The sequence below is a fragment of the Hyperoodon ampullatus genome (genome assembly GCF_949752795.1).
Source record: "Hyperoodon ampullatus genome assembly, chromosome: X".
Classification (NCBI taxonomy): Eukaryota; Metazoa; Chordata; class Mammalia; order Artiodactyla; family Ziphiidae; genus Hyperoodon; species Hyperoodon ampullatus.
The window spans coordinates 124,731,338-124,754,915 of record NC_136913.1 but is presented as its reverse complement, the minus strand read 5'-3'; positions in this window follow the sequence as shown (position 1 = coordinate 124,754,915).

The window sequence follows — 23,578 nt, the reverse complement described above, 5'->3', positions numbered from 1 at the left end:
CGCAGAGGCTTTCTCTAGTTGCGGTGAGCAGGGGCTACTCTTTGTTGTGGTGTGTGGGCTTCTCACTGTGGTGGCTTCTCTTGTTGCGGAGCACAGGCTCTAGGTGCGTGGGCTTCAGTAGTTGTGGCTCGTGGGCTCTAGAGCGCAGGCTCAGTAGTTGTGGCACATGGGCTTAGTTGCTCCAGGGCATGTGGGATCTTCCTGGACCAGGGCTCGAACGCGTGTCCCCTGCATTGGAAGGCGGATACCTAACCACTGCACCACCAGGGAGGCCCAAAGTAGTCATTTTTATCCACTTTTGACAGTCTTTTGCCCAAGATCACACTATTATTAAGTGTCAGAACTGGAATATGAACCCAGATATAAGTGTCCTCTTAACTACTATGCTGTACAACTCCTCATGTTTACTGTTTATGCTGCCAATGTAGTTTGCAGAACCTTGTCCCATTTATGAGCTGGAAGGGACAGAGTAACGTGATGGTTCATCACAGAGGCTCTGGGGTCAGACAGATAGTTTACAATATCTGACTCGTACACTTAGAATCTGAAATCCTTGCAAAACTTACTTAACTTTCCTGAACCTCAGATTCCTTATTCTTAACAATGGGAATAATAATATTTCCTACCTTGAAAGTTCATTGTGACAAATGAATAAGATGAAATATATAATGTGTTAATTACCGTACCAGCCTGTGTTCTTCCTAGTATTGCTGTGAAGAGTAAGTTAGGTAATATATCTAGCAAATAGTAAAAATTAAAAATAGCAGCTCGTATGAGATAATAATATATAATATTTATTGCTATATTTGTTATATATGCAGTATATACATATATGCAATATATGTATATGCAACATTATATATAATTTATAATATTAATATGATACAGTAATGTCATGTATGATGTTTCACAATAAACAATGATAAATGTGGTCTTTCCCATTTGTTGAAAACTACTTATTTACTTAACAGACTCACTTTCCCCAAGAGGGAAGCTTCCACTTAGTTTAATCATCAGAAATTCTGAAACAGCATAATCTATAAGAACAGTATTTTATGATTGAAAAGTAGCTTTTTTGTTTTTGCCTTAAAAAGAACATAAACACAAGACCCAAGTTCTTACTTAACTCAAGACCCTCAAAGTGTCCCAATCTAGAGAAATCACATACATGATAGGCAGATAAGACCCTCCCTGTAGACCAGCATAAACCTGCAGAGGAGGTGAAACCAGTCAGTGAAGCATATCTGCAGGATATTTGCTATCAAGAGCAGCTTGGATGAGAAATTCAAGTAGTGGACTCCAGTGTATGGATTGCCTCAAAAATGTTCTAGAGAATAAGCTCCCTTTTGTCTATGCTAAGATTTCTTTATACCATGATGTGGTGGGGCATAGTTTAATTAATTTAAGAATTGGAGCCAGCTAATTAATGTGCATAAACTTACTAAATTATGAGAAGGATAGATCAGGACAAAGTGTTAAGAAGAGTATCAAAGAATACTTTTGTTATTTTTAGGTCCCATTTGTTTATTTTTGTTTTTATTTCCATTACTCTAAGAGATGGATCCAAAAAGATATGGCTACAGTTTATGTCAAAGAGTGTTCTAAGTTTTCCTCTAAGTGTTTTATAGTGTCCAGCCTTACATTTAAGTCTTTAATCCACTTTGAGTTTATTTTTGTATATGATGTTATAGAATGTTCTAATTTCATTCATTTACATGTAGCTGTCCAGTTTCCCCAGCACCACTTATTGAAGAGACTGTCTTTTCTCCTTTATATATATTCTTGCCTGCTTTGTCATAGATTAATTGACCATAGGTGCGTGGGTTTATTTCTGGGCTCTCTATTATGTTCCATTGTTCTGTATTTCTGTTTTTGTGCCAGTACCATACTGTTTTGATGACTGTAGCTTTGTAGTATGGTCTGAAGTCAGGGAGTGTGATTCCTCCTCCAGTCTTTCTCAGGATTGCTTTGGCTATTCAGGGTCTTTTCTGTTTACATACTAATTATAAAATTTTTTGTTCTAGTTCTCTGAAAAATTCCATTGGTAATTTGATAGGGATTGTATTGAATTCGTAGATTGCCTTGGGTAGTATAGTCATTTTGACAATATGGATTCTTCCAATCCAAGAACACAGTATATCTTTCCATCTGTTTGCATCCTTTGTGATTTCTTTCATCAGTATCTTATAGTTTTTGGAGTACAGAAGACACCATATTTTTGAATGGTGAAGCAAACAGGATAAAATGTCTTTGTATACCTTATATACAATAAGGCAAATGGAATTCATTTCTTTAAGCTTCATAGGAAAAAGCATAGCTGACTGTTTAGAAAGCAAGTGGTGATAAATGGAAATTTTTTGGTACTATAATTACTTTGTTATGTAAATATGTTTTATGTTCTCTTTAATTAATATAATATGTTTATTGATTTTATTAAACAAAAAAGTAATGGGTTTCATGGTTACAGTCATGACCATGGTCCCTTTGGCTGAATGTTTTCTATATGATCTGAAGTTCTTTAGCCTTGATGTTCCTGCATTGGATGTGTTCAGGCAACTAAGCCTTACTGTTGGTGAGGAATTACTGTATTTGGAAATTACAATGTTGTTTAATGGGGAAAAGAGTATTCAGTTGCAGAGATACATTTGTAAAATTTATTTGAGTGGGGCATATGAACCACACATGTGGTGAATGTAAGAGGGAAGGCAAGGTGATTTTGACCTCTTGTCAAGGGTTTTCTCTGTCACAAAATAATCCAGAATTTTATGATGAATCAGTAATGGTGTATAAGCATTTTATATAGAATAACATTTCTATATAAGGACAGAGCTGTGAGTCATACAACGGGTTTCTAATTTTTTATTCTTTTGGCACAATTTTGTGATTAAAAAGCTTCCTCTCTTGCCTCAGTTTCCCATCTTTAAAATGTAACTAATTCTGATTCCACTCAACTGAGCTCCTTGTTAGTGAATGGCAAGAATGACATGAGATAAATGAAAGCATTTAAAATACTTGAGATATTGCTTTAAGGATCTTATACTTAATTCATGTGTCCAAAACAACTTGGACACATTTCTGGCTTCTGATGATGTTTGGTAGGCTATGCCTCTGACAGAGAGATGCAATTTTGTAGTGGCTTAAAGACCAGAAATGTTTATTTCTCTCTTACCAAGCAGTCTGTAATGGATAGGCAGGCTACTCTGTTCCATTTGGTCCCTTAAAGACTTTGGCTACTTTCTTCTTATTTTTCTATTGTTGTCTCCAGTCATTTTCCTCATTGGCATAGTTGAAGTTGGATGGCAGGCATGTCTGTATTCTAGATCCTAGGAAGAGGAACGAGCACAGAGAAATTCACATGAGGTGTTTTAATGTCTAGACCTAGAAGTGGCATGCTATTCACTTCCACTCATATGCAACTGTAACCCTACAAAAAGAAGGGCAGAATGGCTGACCTGGTGCAAGATGGACAAGGGTAGTTGAGTGAGGATGAGAAAAAAAATGTTAGGGAGTAGTGAGAGCAATCTTGTATTTGTTCAGAAAACTGCTTAGGGCCTAGCTTAGTCATTCTGCTGTGTCTTGGTTAGTGTCTTCCTTCTCTGAAGTGATAATAGATTATTTTTTCCCCAAGTGCAGGTATTCTGAATTTTCTTCTCAGAACTTTAAGACTGCTTTCAGTATATCTACAATATATATTTTTTTTTAAAAAAAGAAAATGGTCAGAAGAACCTAGGGACAAGATGGGAATAAAGATGCAGACCTACTAGAAAATGGACTTGAGGATACAGGGAGGGGGAAGGGTAAGCTGGGACAAAGTGAGAGAGTGGCATGGACATATATACAGCACCGAACATAAAATAGATAGCTAGTGGGAAGCAGCCGCGTAGCACAGAGAGATCAGCTCGGTGGTTTGTGACCACCTAGAGGGGTGGGATGGGGAGGGTGGGAGGGAGATGCAAGAGGGAAGAGATATGGGGACATATGTATATGTATAACTGATTCACTTTGTTATAAAGCAGAAACTGACACCATTGTAAAGCAAGTATACTCTAATAAAGATGTTTTTAAAAAATCTAAAGGGAAAACATGTTTTTCTTTTCTCACAAAATTAGTCACTTTCTCACTCTGGTTCTTGCAAGTTTGCTCAGTCTCCCCGTACACTTCATAAGTGAACTTATTTACAAAATGTTCAAGACTCTCGCTGCCTCAGTTGATCATCCTAAGATGATGAGGTCAAGCAGTGGAAGGTGTTGTTTAATTAATGTTCCCAATTTTTGGTTATAAATTTCATTTCTCAACTGTCATCCTGGTGGCTTTGACATAAATGCAATACAGTATTTATAAAAATTTAAGTTTTAAGTTTGGAGGATTGCTGAAAATTTTAGAAGCCCATATGTTTATAAAAAAATAAAAAATAATGTATATATATAATTGAAGTATAGTTGATTTACAATGTTTCAGGTGTACAGCAAATTGATTCAGTTACACATGTATGTATGTATATATATATATACACACACATGTGTGTATATATATTTTTTCAGATTCTTTTCCATTATAGGTTACTACAAGATATTGAGTATAGTTCCCTGTGCTATACAGTAGGCCCTTGTTGTTTATTTATTTTATATATAGGAGTGTGTATCTGTTAATCCCAGACTCCTAATTTATCCCCCCCTTTCCCCTTCGGGAACCATAAGTTTGTTTTCTGTGTCCCTGAGTCTGTTTCTGTTTTGTAAATAAGTTCATTTGTATCGTTTTTTAAGATTCTGTATATAAGTGATATCATATGGTATTTTAGAAGAAACTTTACTTTTAAAATACTTATGCTCTTACAGTGAGTTACAATGATAACAGCTTGAATTATTCAGGTATATCAATTTCAATGCTATCCCATGTTGTAATGTTAGTTTAGCTTGACACTATCATGTGAAATCAATAATAATGTGTTGCTGATCTAGCAATATGGTGTAATGTCTGAGATAGCATTGACAGTTTTCCAAAACCTTCCAGATCACAGTTATTTTGCTTTTTAAATATGCCTCTGCTAAGTTTGAAGGACATCAAATTTGACCTTCCAAACTAAATAGAAAGTAAAACACTAAGAGTGAACCCTAAGGTAAATTACAGACTTTAAGTGATTATGATGTATCAATGTGGGTTCATTCTTGTTTTAAAAAAATACCATTCTGGTGAATGATATTGATAAGGGTGGAGGCTATGCAGGTGTAGGGCGGCAGGGGGTATATGGGAAATCTCTGTACCTCCCTCTCAGTTGTGTTACAAACCTCTAAATCTGTTCTAAAAAATAGTCTTAGGAAAAAAGGCACCCTAAAAATTAAAATTGACCTTAAAAATACGGATCTTAGCATGTTTGTGTGTAGAAAGTCTCGATATCATACTGATGTTAATTCTCTCAAAAATGATCTTCAGTATAATGTGCTTACAACAAAATTCAGGGAGGATTTAATGGAATTTAAGAAGCTGAGTTTAAATACAACGAGATTGGTAAGAATGACTGATATACTTGTGAAGAAAGCATGAGATGGGGAAGATTGCCGTACCAATATGAAGATATTAAAGAGGAAAAATCATTAAAAGTGTGTGATTTGTCACATGCATAATCAAGTGAACCAGTGAAAAAATGTAAACTCCAGAAACTATTTCATATATACATAAAAGAAGTGTCATTGAATAGTGGTAATCAAACTGCTCGGGCTCAATTCCTGGCTCCTCCACTTGCTGGTTTTGTGACATTGGAGAAAATATTAGACTTCTTTTTACATCAGTTTCCTTAATTGTAGAATGGAAATAATACCTTCTTCATATAAGTGTTTCAAGGATTATACTATATAATGCAAATACAATGACTAACAAATAACATATGTATAAAAGTTGTTAGCTCTTATATGAGCATTTGGTATATGGCAGAAGTGGCATTGCAAATTAGTCGTGAAAAGATGGATTACAAAATAAGTTATGCTGGAACAACTTACAATCAATGTAGAAACATAAAATGAGACTTTAAAAGTAACACCATAGGGCTTCCCTGGTGGCGCAGTGGTTGAGAGTCCGCCTGCCGATGCAGGGGACGCGGGTTCGTGCCCAGGTCTGGGAGGATCCCACATGCCGCGGAGCGGCTGGGCCCGTGAGCCGTGGCCGCTGAGCCTGTGCTCCGGAGCCTGTGCTCCGCAAGGGGAGAGGCCACAACAGTGAGAGGCCCGCCTACCGCAAAAAAAAAAATAAAATAAAAAAATAAAATAAAAGTAACACCATAACCTCTTCATTCTAGATAAATTTGAAGAGAAAAAAACTCCACATTTTAAGAAATGTAGAATAAAGTGTAGGAGAATATCTTAATTATACCTGAGTAGGGAAAGATTTGTAAGCAAGATACAAAAGGCACAAATGAACAGACTAACAATTTGATATTGAAATTGGAATTTTCTGTAAGACAAAAGCCATCATAAACTAAGCTCAGTTATAAGCACTGACTTGGAGAAGATATTTGCAACTTACGGAAATGAAAATAATTAACATCCCTAATAATAAAGAGTTAATAATACAAATAAACAAACATAACAAAAAGGAAATAGAGTTACAGATACAGAGAACAAACAGTTGGTTGCCAGAGGGGAAGGGGGGTGGGTGAGGAAAGAAAGAGGAGAGGGAGATTGAGAAGTATAAACTTCAAGTTGCAAAATAAATGAGTCATAGGTATGAAATGTACAGTGTGGGGAATATAGTCAAAAACTATGTAACATCTTTGGTGACATATTGTAACTAGACTCATTATGGTGATCATTTTGAGATGTATAGAAATATCAAATCACTATGTTGTGTAACAGGAACTAACAGTGTTGTAGGTCAATGATATTTCTTTTTTAAATAAATTTATTTATTTTTTGGCTGCATCGGGTCTTTGATGCTGCACGTGGGCTTTCTCTAGTTGTGGCGAGCGGGGGATACTCTTCGTTGTGGTACGTGTGCTTCTCATTGTGGTGGCTTCTCTTGTTGCGGAGCACGGGCTCTAGGCATTCAGGCTTCAGTAGTTGTGGCTTGCGGGTTCTAGAGCACAGGCTCAGTAGTTGTGGCACACAGCCTTAGTTGCTCCACAGCATGTGGGATCTTCCCGGACCAGGGCTCGAACCCATGTCCTCTGCATTGGCAGGCAGATTCTTAACCACTGAGCCACCAGGGAAGTCCCAATGATATTTCAAAAAGAGAAAAATCTCATAGAAAAGAGATCAGAGTTGTGGTACCAGAGGTAGGTGGGGGTGGGGGTGGAGAATTGGATGAAGGGATGAAGGTGGTCAAAAGGTACAAACTTCCAGTTATAAGATAAATAAATACTAGGGGTGTAATGTACAACATGATAAATATAATTAACACTGCTGTACATTATATATGAAAGTTGTTAACAGAATAAATACTAAGAGCTCACATCATAAGGAAAAACTTTCTATTTTTATATCTATGAGATGGCAAATGTTCACTAAACTTGTGTTCATAGTTTCATGATATATGAGTCAAATCATTATGCTGTACACCTTGAACTTACATGGTGCTGTATGTCAAATATATCTCAATAAAATTGGAAGAAAAAAATATGAAGCAAGAAGAAAACGTCAAATAAGCAAATAGAAGTATAGCTAAAGACTAAGAACAGGTAGTTCACAGAGAAACATGAAAGGCCAATAACCTAGGAAACAGGTGCAAATTTGTTAATATACAGAGAACTGCAAAATTAAGAAATGATATATCTCATACCCACCAATGTGGCAAAAATTAAAGTATGAGAATGCCAAGTTTTGGGAAAGAAATGGACAAAACAGACTCTGTTACACTGTTGGTGGGCATACAAATTCGAAGAAGCAATCTGAAGAGCAATTTGCCAGTACCTAACAAAGTTGAAGTTATATATTCCCTAAGAGTCAGCAATCCCATTCCATTCCCTGGTACAGTCCCTAAAAGAAAGAAACCACCAACCATAAAAACTAGTGTATCACAGGGACTTTCCTGGTGGTCCAGTGGTTAAGACTCTGTGCTCCCAATGCAGGGAGCCCAGGTTTGATCTCGGGTCAGGGAACTAGATCCTGCATGATGCAACTAAGAGCCCGTATGCCACAAGTAAAACAAAAACAAAAAAGACTACTGTATCACAACTCTTATGTTCTGAATTGTGTTCCCCCAAAATGTGTATGTTGCAGTTCTAACCTCCATAATTTCAGAATGTAACTGTATTTGGAGACAGGGTCTTCAAAGAGGTGATTATGCTATAATGAGACCCTTGGGGTAGGCCCTAATCTAATCTGGCCTGTTGTCTTTATAAGAAGAGGAAATACGGACACAGAGAGAACACCAGGGCTGCACATGCACAGAGAAAAGGCCATGTGAGGACACAGTGAGAAGGCAGCCATATAGGAGCCAAGCAGAGAGGCCTCAGGAGAAACCAAACCTGCTGACACCTCCATCTCAGACTTTTAGCCTCCACAACTGTGAGAAATAAATTTCTGTGGCTTAAGCCACATAGTCTGTAGTATATTGTTATTGCAGCCCTACCAAACTAATACAATATATATGATGTGCACATAGACATATACATACATATATATACGTGTATATATATGTATATATGGATTTTCATAATAAGGAAAAGGAAACAATCTGTTAATCAATAGATGGACAGAGGCATACTGCCTGACACCTCATAAGCCCAAAGTAAATGTTAATATTATTAGTAAACTATTATATTCATATGAATAAAATACAATACTTTCTATAAAGGTCACAATGAGTATAATTAGACTTAAACTTTCTGCATTGTTTTATTACAAAAAGTTCTGACTCAAATGTTGCAAAATCTTTACATTTGGGTGATTGTTAAATGGGTATCTATAATATTACCCTCTGGATGTTTCTACATGTTTAAAATATAACTATAAAAAGGAAAGACAAAGTCAATTCAAAGATTTAGAATGTCTAAGAGGTAATATCTATAGGGTTATATTGAAATGGTAAAACAACCACAATTATAAAATATCCATTTTTCAATGTGGAGTTCAGCTCAGTTCTGCAAAGCTCTACCCAGATTCACAGAAACCATCTGAGGCACTTGAGCAGCCTGGACTGGATTTAGAAAAAGGACCAAAGCATTATCCATTGGGCCAGAAACTGACACTAGATTCAACGTTTATAAACCCAGCAGTTTATGAGGGAAAAGGGAAAAGAAAAAAGGAAAAAAGTCGTTTTATCTCCTTCAAGGGTAAGGTCCTGAAGTGAAATTTACTCCAGTTCTCAATGAAGAATAACAATTGGAACATCTCTGTTTCTATAAAGAGTGTATAAGGGGGAATTCCCTGGTGTCTCAGTGGTTAAGAATCCACCTGCCAATGCAGGGGACACGGGTTCGAGCTCTGGTCCGGGAAGATCCCACATGCCATGAAGCAAGTAAGCCCGTGCACCACAACTACTGAGCCTGTGCTCTAGAGCCTGCAAGCCACAACTACTGAGCTTGCGTGCCACAACTACTGAAGCCTGTGCGCCTGGAGCCCATGCTCTGCAAAGAAGAGAAGCCACCGCAATGAGAAGCCCATGCACCGCAACGAAGACTACCCCTGCTCGCCACAACTAGAGAAAGCCTGTGCGTGGCAATGAAGACCCAATGCAGCCAAAAATAAATAAATTTATTTTTAAAAGAAGAGTGGATGAGGGTTTTGGGGAAACAGCAAAATGTAAATGTATATGTGTGGTAAAATTGAGAAGGAAAAGATAGTCCTTTGGAAAACGTGTGATGAGGAGAAAGAAAGTATATTTGTGGTCCAGTCAGGTAGTTGTCTATATTTGTTTCATCTTCCAATTCATTGGACGCTTTTCCGACCTCAGCACATTTTTGCATTGCCCATTTTAAAAATAGCATGCATTATTTTGAGTATCCGTGTCATAATATTCTTCTTAAGTCTGAGATACATGGCCTCAATTTTGAAATCACTATGAAGAAAGACTGTGCAATTTATCACCATTATTAAATATTTTATGTTATATTTCATGCACTTCTATAGATCCTTGAAGCCAACAGTTTAACTAGTGCTTGCTGGCTGATAGAATATATTATAAAGAAAGTTCGTGCGTGTATGAAAGAATATGCACATCCCATTTCAGCAATTGGGGAGAATCAGGAGGAAGGATGGGGAAAACAAAGGAATCATATTATGTTCACAATGAAGGAACCATTTGGACCAAGCTCTTCGATGTTGGCAAGGCCTCGGGGCCAAGTGAACTTCCTTCTTCAAAGAAATAGTTATGTCAACCATAAAATCCCTTTTAGTGCTCTGAAGATTAGAATGGGTGAAACATAGATAAATGCTACTTTAGCACTGATACTCAGAGATACAATTATATAATCTTCATTCCAGAATATGTTTGAAAGCACATAATGGCATCAGTGATTGTTGTTTGACAATTTAAAAATTTTCCAAAAGTAGAAGACAGCAAAATCTGGTTGATCATTCCCTTTGCTCTGACCTCAGTTCCTGGCAGGTATGGAGACCCTCTTTCCCAGAAAGTGAACTGATGACTGCGGGAATGGAGGTCTTTGCTTATAAGTAACTGGTTCTGCTCTCCTGAGTTCCTCAACATAGAATCAAAGGAGAACAGAAATATGTTCAGCAAACTTCCTCTCCCACAAAACACACAGAATTGTTGCCACTGAAGTGATATTTGGGTTTCATAGATGGAATTCACACTGATTTTCTGAGCAAAGTTTGAATCAGTGACTTCAGGCATTTTTGCACAATGCTTCTTCTATCTGGAATGTCCTTTGCTACAAAGTTCGTACGTTCAAATTCTACACAATTTTGATAGACCGCCTGCTTGGAAATGTTATCCCTGATTCCTCCCTATTTCCCGTTCTCTGGTTTCCCTGTTTTCCTCTGCTGTTGCAGAAGAAGGAGGAGGAGGAGGAGGAGGACAAAAATAACAATAGCAAATAGCTCTTATTTACTGAGCATTTACTGTGTAGGAGAGTTCTGCTTCATATCTATGATCTAATTTAATTTTCACAGTAACTCTTTGAGGAGGGAAATATTATTATTCCTATTTTAGAGAGGAACAGGAAGGCTCATCCTAGATGTTAACTATCCAAGGTCATTTATCTACTAGTTAACATAATCTAAATTCAAACTCAAGGTCTCATTCACTAGACTGCTATAAGCTTTCTGAGGGCAGGGCCTATGTCTGATTAATCTGTTTTATCTGCAATACTTTGCAAAGGATAGGTGTTAAAAACTTTTTCTTGGATAACTATATGCGTGCATGTCAGGGAACAGAAGGAAATAATATATCACTTTCAGGATTACAAAAACATGAAGCTGAAAAAGGCTATATTACATACGAATATTCTTTGGTTAATAGAAATAATAGTATTCATAAATCTTTTTTGTATGTGCATTAGTTTCTGCTTTACAACAAAGTGAATCAGCTATACATATATCCCCATATCGTTTCCCTCTTGCGTCTCCCTCCCTCCCACCCCACCATCCACCCCTTTAGGTGATCACAAAGCACCAAGCTGATCTCCCTGTGCTATGCGGCTGCTTTCCACTAGCTATTGGTTTTACATTTAGTAGTGTATATATGTACATGCCACTCTCTCACTTTGTCCCAGCTTCCCCTTCCCCGTGTCCTTAAGTCCATTCTCTAGTAGATCTGCGTCTTGATTCCCATCCTGCCTGTAGGTTCTTCACGACGATTTTTTTTTTTTGATTCCATATACATGTGTTAGCATACGGCGTTTGTTTTTCCCTTTCTGACTTACTTCACTCTGTATGACAGGCTCTAGGTCCATTGAACTCACTACAAATAACTCAATTTCCTTTCTTTTTATGGCTGAGTAATATTCCATTGTATATATGTGCAACATCTTCTTTATCCATTCATCCGATGACGGACACTTAGGTTGCTTCCATCTCCTGGCTATTGTAAATAGAGCTGCAATGAACATTTTGCTACATGACTCTTTTTGAATTATGGTTTTCTCAGGGTATATGCCCAGGAGTGGGATTGCTGGGTCATATGGTAATTCTATTTTTAGTTTTTTAAGGAACCTCCATACTGTTCTGCATAGTGGCTGTATCAATTTACATTCCCACCAGCAGTGCAAGAGTGTTCCCTTTTCTCCACACCCTCTCCAGCACTTACTGTTTCTAGAGTTTTTGATGATGGCCATTCTGACCGGTGTGAGATGATATCTTATTGTAGTTTTGATTTGCATTTCTCTAATGATTAATGATGTTGAGGATTCTTTCATGTGTTTCTTGGCAATCTGTATATCTGCTTTGGAGAAATGTCTATTTAGGTCTTCTGCCCATTTTTGGATTGGGTTGTTTGTTTTTTTTGATATTGAGCTGCATGAGCTGTTTGCAAATACTGGAAATTAATCCTTTGTCAGTTGTTTCATTTGCAAATATTTTCTCCCATTCTGAGGGTTGTCTTTTCATCTTGTTTATGGTTTCCTTTGCTGTGCAAAAGGTTTTAAGTTTCATTAGGTCCCATTTGTTTATTTTTGTTTTTATTTCCATTTCTCTAGGAGGTGGGTCAAAAAGGATCTTGCTGTGATTTATGTCATAGAGTGTTCTACGTATGTTTTCCTCTAAGAGTTTTAGAGTGTCTGGCCTTACATTTAGGTCTCTAATCCATTTTGAGTTTAGTTTTGTGTGTGGTGATGGGGAGTGTTCTAATTTCATTCTTTCACATGTACCTGTCCAGTTTTCCCAGCACCACTTATTGAAGAGGATCTCTTTTCTCCATTGTATATGCTTGCATCCTTTATCAAAAATAAGGTGACCATATGTGCACGGGTTTATCCCTGGGCTTTCTATCCTGTTCCATTGTTGTATATTTCTGTTTTTGTGCCAGTACCATAGTGTCTTAATTACTGTAGCTTTGTAGTATAGTCTGAAGTCAGGGAGCCTGATTCCTCCAGCTCTGTTTTTCTTTCTCAAGATTGCTTTGGCTATTCGGGGTCTTTTGTGTTTCCATACAAATTGTTAATTTTTGTATTCTAGTTCTGGGAAAAATGCCAGTGGTAGTTTGATAGGGATTGCATTGAATCTGTAGATTGCTTTGGGTAAAATAGTCATTTTCACAGTGTTGATTCTTCCAATCCAAGAACATGGTATATCTCTCCATCTGTTTGTATCATCTTTAATTTCTTTCATCAGTGTCTTATAGTTTTCTGCATAGAGGTTTTTTGTCTCCTTAGGTAGGTTTATTCCTAGGTATTTTATTCTTTTTGTTGCATTGTTAAATGGTTGTGTTTCCTTAATTTCACTTTCATATTTTTCATCTTTAGTGCATAGGAATGAAAGAGATTTCTCTGCATTAATTTTGTACCCTGTTACTTTACCAAAGTCATTGATTACCTCTAGTGGTTTTCTGGTAGCAACTTTAGGATTCTCTATGTATAGTATCATGTCATCTGCAAACAGTGACAGCTTCTTTTCCGATTTCATTCCTTTTATTTCTTTCTCTTCTCCGATTGCTGTGGCTAAAACTTCCAAAACAATGTTGAATAATAGTGCTGAGAGTGGACACCTTTGTCTTCTTCCTGATCTTAGTGGAAATCGTTACACATTTTTCACCATTGAGGATGATGTTGGCTGTGGGATTGTCATATATGGCCTTTATTATGTTGAAGTAAGTTCTCTCTATGCCTACTTTCTGGAGGGTTTTTATCATAAATGGATGTTGAATTTTGTCAAAACCTTTTTCTGCATCTCTTGAGATGATCATATGGTTTTTATTCTTCAATTTGTTAATATGGTGTATCACATTGATTAATTTGCGTATATTGAAGAATCCTTGCATTCCTGGGATAAACCCCACTTGATCATGGTGTATGATCCTTTTAATGTGCTGTTGGATTCTGTTTGCTAGTATTTTGTTGAGGATTTTTGCATCTGTGTTCATCAGTGATATTGGTCTGCAGTTTTCCTTCTTTGTGACATCTTTCGTTTTGGTATCTGGGTAATGGTGGCCTTGTAGAATGAGTTTGGGTGTGTTCCTTCCTCTGATATTGTTTGGAAGAGTTTGAGAAGGATGGGTGTTAGCTCTTCTCTAAATGTTTGATAGAATTCGCCTGTGAAGCCATCTGGTCCTGGGCTTTTGTTTGTTGGAAGATTTTTAATCACAGTTTCAATTTCAGTGCTTGTGACTGGTCTGTTTATATTTTCTATTTCTTCCTGGTTCAGTCTCGGAAGGTTGTGCATTTCTAAGAATTTGTCCATTTCTTCCAGGTTGTCCATTTTATTGGCATAGAGTTGCTTGTAGTAATCTCTCATGATCCTTTGTATTTCTGCACTGTCAGCTGTTACTTCTCCTTTTTCATTTCTAACTCTATTGATTTGAGTCTTCTCCCTTTTTTTCTTGATGAGTCTGGCTAATGGTTTATCAATTCTGTTAATCTCCTCAAAGAAGTAGCTTTTAGTTTTATTGATCTTTGCTATCATTTCCTTCATTTCTTTTTCATTTATTTCTGATCTGATCTTTATGATTTCTTTCCTATTGCTGACTCTGGGTTGTTTTTGTTCTTCTTTCTCTAGTTGCTTTAGGTGTAATGTTAGGTTGTTTATTTGAGATATGTCTTGTTTCTTGAGGTAGGATTGTATTGCTATAAACTTCCCTCTTAGAACTGCTTTTGCTGCATCCCATAGGTTTTGGGTCGTCGTGTTTTCATTGTCATTTGTTTATAGGTATTTTTTGATTCCCTCTTTAATTTCTTCAGTGGTCTCTTGGTTATTAAGTAGTGTATTGTTTAGCCTCCATGTGTTTGTATATTTTACAGATTTTTTCCTGTAATTGATATCTTGTCTCATTGTGAGTGTTGTGGTCAGAAAAGACACTTGATATGATTTCTGTTTTCTTAAATTTACTGAGGCTTGATTTGTGACCCAAGATATGATCTATCCTGGAGAATGTTCCATAAGCACTTGAGAAGAAAGTGTATTTTTGGATGGAAATATCCTATAAATATCAATTAAGTCAATCTTATTTAATGTATCATTTAAATCATGTGTTTCTTTATTTATTTTCATTTTGGATGATCTGTCCATTGGTGAAAGTGGGGTGTTAAAGTCCCCTACTATGATTGTGTTACTGTCGATTTCCACTTTTATGGCTGTTAGCATTTGCCTTATGTATTGAGGTGCTCCTATGTTGGGTTCATAAATATTTACAATTGTTATATCTTTTTCTTGGATTGATCCCTTGATCATTATGTATTGTCCTTCTTTGTCCCTTGTAATAGTGTTTGTTTTAAAATCTATTTTGTCTGATATGAGAATTGCTACTCCAGCTTTCTTTTGATTTCCATTTGCATGGAATATCTTTTTCCATCCCCTCACTTTCAGTCTATATATGTTCCTAGGTCTGAAGTGGGTCTCTTGTAGACAGCATATATATGGGTCTTGTTTTTGTATCCATTCAGCCAGTCTGTGTCTTTTGGTGGGAGCATTTAATCCATTCACATTTAAGGTAATTATCGATATGTATGTTCCCATTCCCATTTTCTTAATTGTTTTGGGTTTGCTATTGTAGGTCTTTTCCTTCTCTTGTGTTTCTTGCCTAGAGAAGTTCTCTTAGCATTTGTTGTAGAGCTGGTTTGGTGGTGCTGAATTCTCTTAGCTTTTGCTTGTCTGTAAAGGTTTTAATTTCTCCATTGAATCTGAATAAGATCCTTGCTGGGTAGAGTAATCTTGGTTGTAGGTTTTTCTGTTTCATCCCTTTAAATATGTCCTGCCACTCCCTTCTGGCTTGCAGCGTTTCTGCTGAAAGATCAGTTGTTAACCTTATGGGGATTCCCTTGTATGTTATTTGTTGTTTTTCCTTTGCTGCTTTTGATATTTTTTCTTTGTATTTAATTTTTGATAGTTTGATTAATATGTCTTGGCATGTTTCTCCTTTTATTTATACTGTATTGGACTCTGCGCTTCCTGGACTTGAATAACTATTTCCTTTTCCATATTAGGGCATTTTTCAACTATAATCTCTTGAAATATTTTCTCAGTCCCTTTGTTTTTCTCTTCTTCTGGGACCTCTATAATTTGAATGTTGGTGCGTTTAATGTTGTACCAGAGGTCTCTGAGACTGTCCTCAATTCTTTTCACTCTTTTTTCTCTATTCTGCTCTGTGGTAGTTATTTCCACTATTTTATCACCAGGTCACTTATCCGTTCTTCTTCCTCAGTTATTCTGCTTTTGATTCCTTCTAGAGAATTTTTTATTTCATTTATTGTATTGTTCATCATTGTTTGCTCTTTAGTTCTTCTAGGTCCTTGTTAAGTTTCTTGTATTTTCTCCATTCTGTTTCCAAGATTTTGGATCATGTTTACTATCATTACACTGAATTCTTTTTCAGGTCGACTGCCAATTTCTTCTTCATTTGTTTGGTGTGATGGGTTTTTACCTTTCTCCTTCATCTGCTGTGTGTTTCTCTGTTTTCTCATCTTGCTGATCTTACTGTGTTTGGGGTCTCCTTTTCGCAGGCTGCAGGTTTGTAGTTCCCAATGTCTTTTGGTGTCTGTCCTCAGTGGCTAAGTTTGGTTCAGTGGGTTGTGTAGGCTTCCTGGTGGAGCGGATCGGTTCCTATGTTCTGGTGGTTGAGGCTGGATCTTGTCTTCATGGTGGGCAGGACCACATCTGGTGGTGTGTTTTGGGGTGTCTGTGGCCTTATTATGATTTTAGGCAGCCTCTCTGCTAATGGGTGGGGTTGTATTCCTGTCTTGCTAGTTGTTTGGCATAGGGTGTCCAGCACTGTAGCTTGCTAGTCATTGAGTGGAGCTGCATCTTAGTGTTGTGATGGACGTCTCTTTGAGAGCTCCCGCTGATTGATATTACGTGACGCTGAGAGGTCTCTCATGGATCAATGTCCTGAACTCTTCTCTCCCACCTCAGAGGCAGAGGCCTGATGCCCGGCTGGAGCACCAACACCCTGTCATCCACATGGCTCAGAATAAAAGTGAAAAAAAAGAAAGAAAGAAAAAATAAAATAAATTTATGAAAATAAAAAATAATTATTAGAAATTTAAAAAATTAAAAATTAATTTGAAAGAAAGAAGAGAGCCACCAAACCGTAAAGCAAATCCACCAATTATAACAAGCACTAAATAGTATACTAAAAAAAAAAATGGATGGACAAAACTGTAGGACTAGTGGTAAAAGCACAGCCATACAGACAAAGTCACACACAGAAGCATACACATACACCCTCACAAAAGGAGAAAAAGGAAAAAAAATATATCATTGCAACCAAATTCCACTGCCTCAATTTGGGATGATTTGTTGTCTATTTAGGTATTCCACAGGTGCAGGGTACATCAAGTTGATTGTGGAGATTAATCCAATGCTGGGAGAAATTTCCCTTTCTGTTCTTTCTTCACACTGCTCCCGGGGTTCAGCTTTGGATTTGTCCCCGCCTCTGCGTGTAGGTCGCCCAAGGGCATTGCTCAAGACCGGTTTAAAGGAACAGCTGAATCGGGGGCTCTGGCTCACTCAGGCCGGGGGGAGGGAGGGGCACAGAGTGCGGGGCGAGCCTGCGGCGGCAGAGGCCAGCATGACGTTGCACCAGCCTGGGGCATGCTGTGCGTTGTCCCAGTGAAGTTGTCCCTGGATCACGGGACCTTGGCAGTGGCGGGCTGCACAGGCTCCCTGGAGGGGAGGTGTGGAGAGTGACCTGTGCTTGCACACAAAGTTCTTGGTGGCAGCAGCAGCAGCCTTAGCATCTCATGCCCGTCTCTGGGGTCCTCGCTGATAGCCGCGGCTCACGCCCGTCTCTGGAGCTCCTTTAAGCAGCGCTCTTAATCCCCTCTCCTTGCGTACCAGGAAACAAAGAGGGAAAAAAAAGTCTCTTGCCTCTTCATCAGGTCCATACTTTTTCCCGGACTCCCTCGAGGCCAGCCATGTTGCACTAGCCCCTTCAGGCTGTGTTCATGCCGCCAACCCCAGTCCTCTCCCTGGGCTCCGACCGAAGCCCGAGCCTCAGCTCCCAGCCCCGCCCGCCCCGGCAGGTGAGCAGACAAGCCGCTCGGGCTGGTGAGTGCCCGTCGGCACTGATACTCTGTGCTGGAATCTCTCTGCTTTGCCCTCCGCACCCCTGTTGCTGCGCTCTCCTCCGTGGCTCCCCCCTCCACCACCCGCAGTCTCCACCTGCGTAGGGGCTCCTAGTGTGTGGAAACCTTTCCTCCTTCACAGCTCCCACCCACTGGTGCAGGTCCCGTCCCTATTCTTTTGTGTCTGTTTTTTCTTTTTTCTTTTGCCCTACCCAGGTACGTGGGGAGTTTCTTGCCTTTTGGGAGGTCTGAGGTCTTCTGCCAGAGTTAAGTAGGTGTTCTGTAGGAGTTGTTCCACATGTAGATGTATTTCTGATGTATTTGTGGGGAGAAAGGTGATCTCCGCATCTTACTCTTCTGAAATCTTGAAGCTCCTCCCATAAATCTCATCTTTGCAACCCTTTCCAATTCCCCAAAATCTTCCAATGCAATAAAAGACATTAAAAGTTCAAAAGGTAGGCCGTTAGTGTAATTTCAATTATTAGTATAACAATAGCTAGAGAGTATACATACTCTACTTAAAAATAATTTGTTAAAATAATTTGCCAAAACATAGAAAATATAAGTTTTATATGTTAGGCTTCCAGATACTTAAATTGATATTAGGAACTGTCTACAACTCTCAAAACCTTTATGCTCTGGAAAGAAACTCAAAAAGGTTAGGTACCAGTGTTAATAATTTCCACAATTATGTCATCAATATTAAATATTAAGAAAGCATGTCAAGATAGAAGTGAAAGATGTCAGATAGAAAACCACCATTTTCTTTCTCATTTGATTCTTGTATTTTTTTGGTCCCGTTTTTGCCTTTGAAGAGAAAAACAGCTATTCAGTATATACTAGAAGAAAGAAAAAGTACTATTGCTGCAACAGCTGTTGTTGCTGATTTCATAACCCAGTATCTCCTTGGCACATATACAACTCACCAGATTTGCTGATAAATGTGAGGCATTCTAAGTTGTTAATTTATTGAACACTGTTCTTTAGTATCTATGGAAGAGTTACTCATACTATGCTGAGTTTTGAAAATAGTCAAAAATGGATGAATCACATTAAATGTTAAAGAATGCCAATATTTAAATTGCCAACCTGATTTTATCGGTTGTAATATGATGTGAAGAGTTTGTTTTTAAATTGAATAAATAAAAAAGAAACTGTGACACAGTTGAAATGAGAAAAATACTTGGCATACAAGATCTCCATATAAGACAACAATATCAGCACAGACAATTTAGATAAGAGCCATTGAAATGGGATAAAATTTCAGGAACATTTTCAAGAGCTCCTACAAAGACTTTTGCTGGGGGTTTTAAAACAGGGAAACAGATGGGGGAAATAGTTGTCTAACGTTTATGTTAATGTACCATAAAACTCCAGTTATCTAGATTGCTTAGGGAATCAGGTGTTTGACTTAATATTTTTTGGTTAGCTGAAAGTTACTCTAAAACCCAATTGTATCTCAGCCATTGTTGTTGAAAATTGTTCCAAAGTAGCTGAATAGTTCCTAGGGATTATCACTGCAGTTTTCTTTGTGGATCGTGAAATGCTTCAAGGTCATTATTCTTTGTGGATCTGTGACATTCTTCAATGCCATAAATTCCAATTGTGCACAACTGTGATGATAGAATGGACTCATGGGTGAACCTACGGTACTCCAGAAATAATTTGTAAAAATAAATATATAATGTGAATTTCTTTTACATTAATTTCCCTCTTTCTTTTAAAGCACTGCCCTCCTGTGCCAGCAGTAAAGGCGATTGTCTTCTGGGCATGGTTTGGGGGTTCTTAGGAGTCTCCTGACTTCCAAAGTGTTCTTAGCCACACCTATCACAGTTAGAGATATAGGAATTTGAAAGTATAAATAATCATTTTAAAATAGAGTTATCTCTGGAAGGGCTGACAATTGATTCGTTTATACCATAGTTTAATCTGATGAAATTGCTTTCTATCAAAGAGCTACCTGAGTTCTGTAAACAGATGGAATGGGACTTTTAATTGGGAAAGGGATTTTAGATCATATAGGATTTCCAGGGAATCATGCAGTGCCTACATATTAAAGAAAAAAAATTACCATTAGAAAGTATTTTTAAACCTCTCGTTATTAAAGTAGCCAGTGTTAAATTATCACACTATTTGGTGGCTGCCCTTTTTACTTACCATCATCCTTTAAAATAGTGCATCTTCTGTGTTGGCAGGACTTTGTTTTTCATAGTGCTCATCATACTTGTATGATTATTTAACATGTATAGTTCGGCTTTACCATTATATTCACTTTGCTTTGGATAATCCCTTGTGCAGAGCAGACTTCCAATAAATATTTGTTGCAAGAATAAATGTATGAAGTGAAACTATTTGTGAACAGTAAACGGATAGAAGGGGTTTTTGTAAATTGCAATTGGTATTATTATTATGTCAAAAGTACTGTGAATATTTAAAAATGAGGAAATTGAGGTTCAGAGATGTTACATACATTCATAACACCCTGGACTTCTCCTTCATAAAAATTTTTATAATTATTATTGAATAATGTATGTTTGTTTATTGTTACTCTACACTCTGGATTATAGGTTCTAAGAAGGCAGAGGCCATTGTAGTTTTATTTATGCTTTGTCACAAAACCTGAGTACCTGCCATTTAGTAACTGACAAATACTCGTTGAATAAATCAATGATTACAATTCCATTGACAACATTTATCATCTTAATTCAAGTTTTAAGAGAAAAAGGCAGAAATGTTTCAGGATATGCATGTGTTCATGATTAAAATGTCCGTTTACAAATGAAACATTTATTCCATCCAGTGTCATTCAGCAGCCACATAACTGGTTTTCTGAGATGGTACTTTGTCTACAAGATATGGTATAAATTAGATAAGGCAATGTACATGAAATTAATAATCATAAATTTTGAGCTACATTGGAAGATATAGCCTATACTTTGGAATATTTCAGCATTAATTTTACTCTATGTACAAGATAGATACTTCACAGGATATATATATATATATATATGGTATATATCATATTTATATATATATATTTACATACCCTGTACCCTCACCACATTACAGTATACATTGCTGAATAGTTTGGGTGCATATAACTTGCCACAAACTCCAATTACCAGTTGTCATCTAGGTACTGCACTGCACTTTAAAGACAAAAATGGGTAGTCCACAGCCCTTGTTCTCAAGTAGATTACAGTCCAGTGAGAAAGACAGATGCATACACAAATACAATGATGCAATGTATGGTATAATGGATGTGTATATAAATGATTCATTCTTCTGGAGTGGGGTGAAGTGAATGGAGATGGTAAGAGAAAGTAAGAGAGAGGAGGAGGTATTTATACTGGTCTTTGAAGGATGAGTAAGCTTTTATCGTTGAAGTTAATAGTTACAAATATTCCAGGGAGAGAGAATTGCATGGATACTAGTCAGAGCTGTGAAAGAGTTTGTATATTTGGAGGAGTTACAGGAGATTATGGAATATACACTGTGGCCAAGTTTTGAAGGGCTTTATATATATCAAGCTAAGAAGTTTGAACTTCATCCAAAGGCTAGTGGAGAGCTACTAAGTGTGTGAAAGCCAGAGACTGACATAATCAGCAAGTTGTTTTGGTATGATCAGTCTGATAGTGTGGAGGATGGTTTGGGGGAGGAGTGGAAAAATTGGATGGAGATCAGTATCCAGGTTATTTCAATAACCCAAGTGAGAGATGATGAGAATTTAAATTAGGAAAGTAGCAGTGATGATAAAGAGGAAAAGAGAAATGAAAGATGTGAGAGTGTTTCAGTAGTTTCTGGGGATGGTTTTATTGGTTGCACTAGGGTCAGGTCATATTTTATTCTAAATTCTGTGTTATACTACCTTTTACTTTAAATTCAATAAACATCACTAATGGTTAACTAATTTACAAAGTTCTGTGCTTGACTCTAGGTAAATAGGCCAATAAGTTACACTTTGCCTTCAAGGAGCTCACAGTACACTAGAGACAAACTCTACAGGAGACACACTGGAGGCCACAGTTCATGTTGACTTAAATAAATGGTATTCAATAGAGTGTTTGCTATAGTTTGCTATAAGTTATGGGATAGACAAAATATAGCAAATGGTCAGTTCAACTTGGGAATATCAGGGAATACTTAAAAAGAAAATGCTTACACTCCAGGAGTCTCTCAGGGAGAGAGGTTGAGGATGGCATTCCATACAGTTAATATAAGGAAGGAATGAGACAGATGAGTGTTCAGGGATATATTTTAAGAGCCTTGTATGCCATGTTTAGGAATTTGGGTATATTTTTGTTAACTTGTTATAAAAACTTGATGGCTTTTAAGCAGAAGACAGATTAGATCAGCTCTGGTCTTCAAAATGTCTTCAGATTAGAGGGTGGAGTTCAGACTGGAGAGGTCCAATCCTAGAAACCCAGAGACCATCTAGGCAGCTATTTTGGTATTCCAGGAGAGAGACAGGGAGGCCTAGGATGGGGTGATAGCAGTTAGGATATAGACAAAAAGATGAATTTGGGAAGTAAAAACTACTAGACTTGATATGGTAGATGTGGGAGAAGGAACATTCTAGAATGTCTCCCAACACAACATAATTTTTAAAAAATATGCAGTACTGGAGGCACCAACATGGAAGGAAGCCAAACCTGACTGAGAATGTCTTATAATCTGTGTATGGCTGTAGTTTCTGTGAAACGACTACCTTCTATGGGAAATGACAGGGAGGCATGTGACAACATACCCTCAAATACTATTTCTAAGTAGCATCATGATTGTGGCACCCAAACTGGACTTTCTATCTAAGTCAGGCTATAAGTAGCACCGTGAATAATTTGTTGTAGTTGACAGACACATAATAAGAAAAAAATTTTTTACATGTATTCATTTGCTGAAATCAGCCTCCTCATTATCTTGCAGTTGGGTGTGAGTTACCTAAAATAATGGGGCCATCTGTAGGAAATCTTTTTTTTTTTTTTTTTTCTGCGGTACGCGGTCCTCTCACTGTTGTGGCCTCTTCCGTTGCAGAGCACAGGCTCCGGACGCGCAGGCTCAGCAGGCATGGCTCACGGGCCCAGCTGCTCCACGGCATGTGGGATCTTCCCAGACTGGGGTACGAACCCGTGTCCCCTGTATTGGCAGGCGGACTCTCAACCACTGTGCCACCAGGGAAGCCCTGTAGGAAATCTTACAAACATTAAATAGAAAATGCAGTTAACATGCTGACATTAAAAATGTCTACCACAAGTTGGTTCTTAAAATACTGCTTACATGACAAATGGCATATGATAGACAAGAGATTCAGAGGTCAGGAGTAGATATCTCAGTGCTGAGACCAAGGACTTCGCAGTTGCACATGCCTGGGTTTGGTGATGAATTTGAACCTTTGGCAAGTTACCTAGCTTGATTTTTTTACTCTCTTGAATTTGACTTTCTGAACTTGATTTTCTACATATACAGATTAGGATTGAGGAT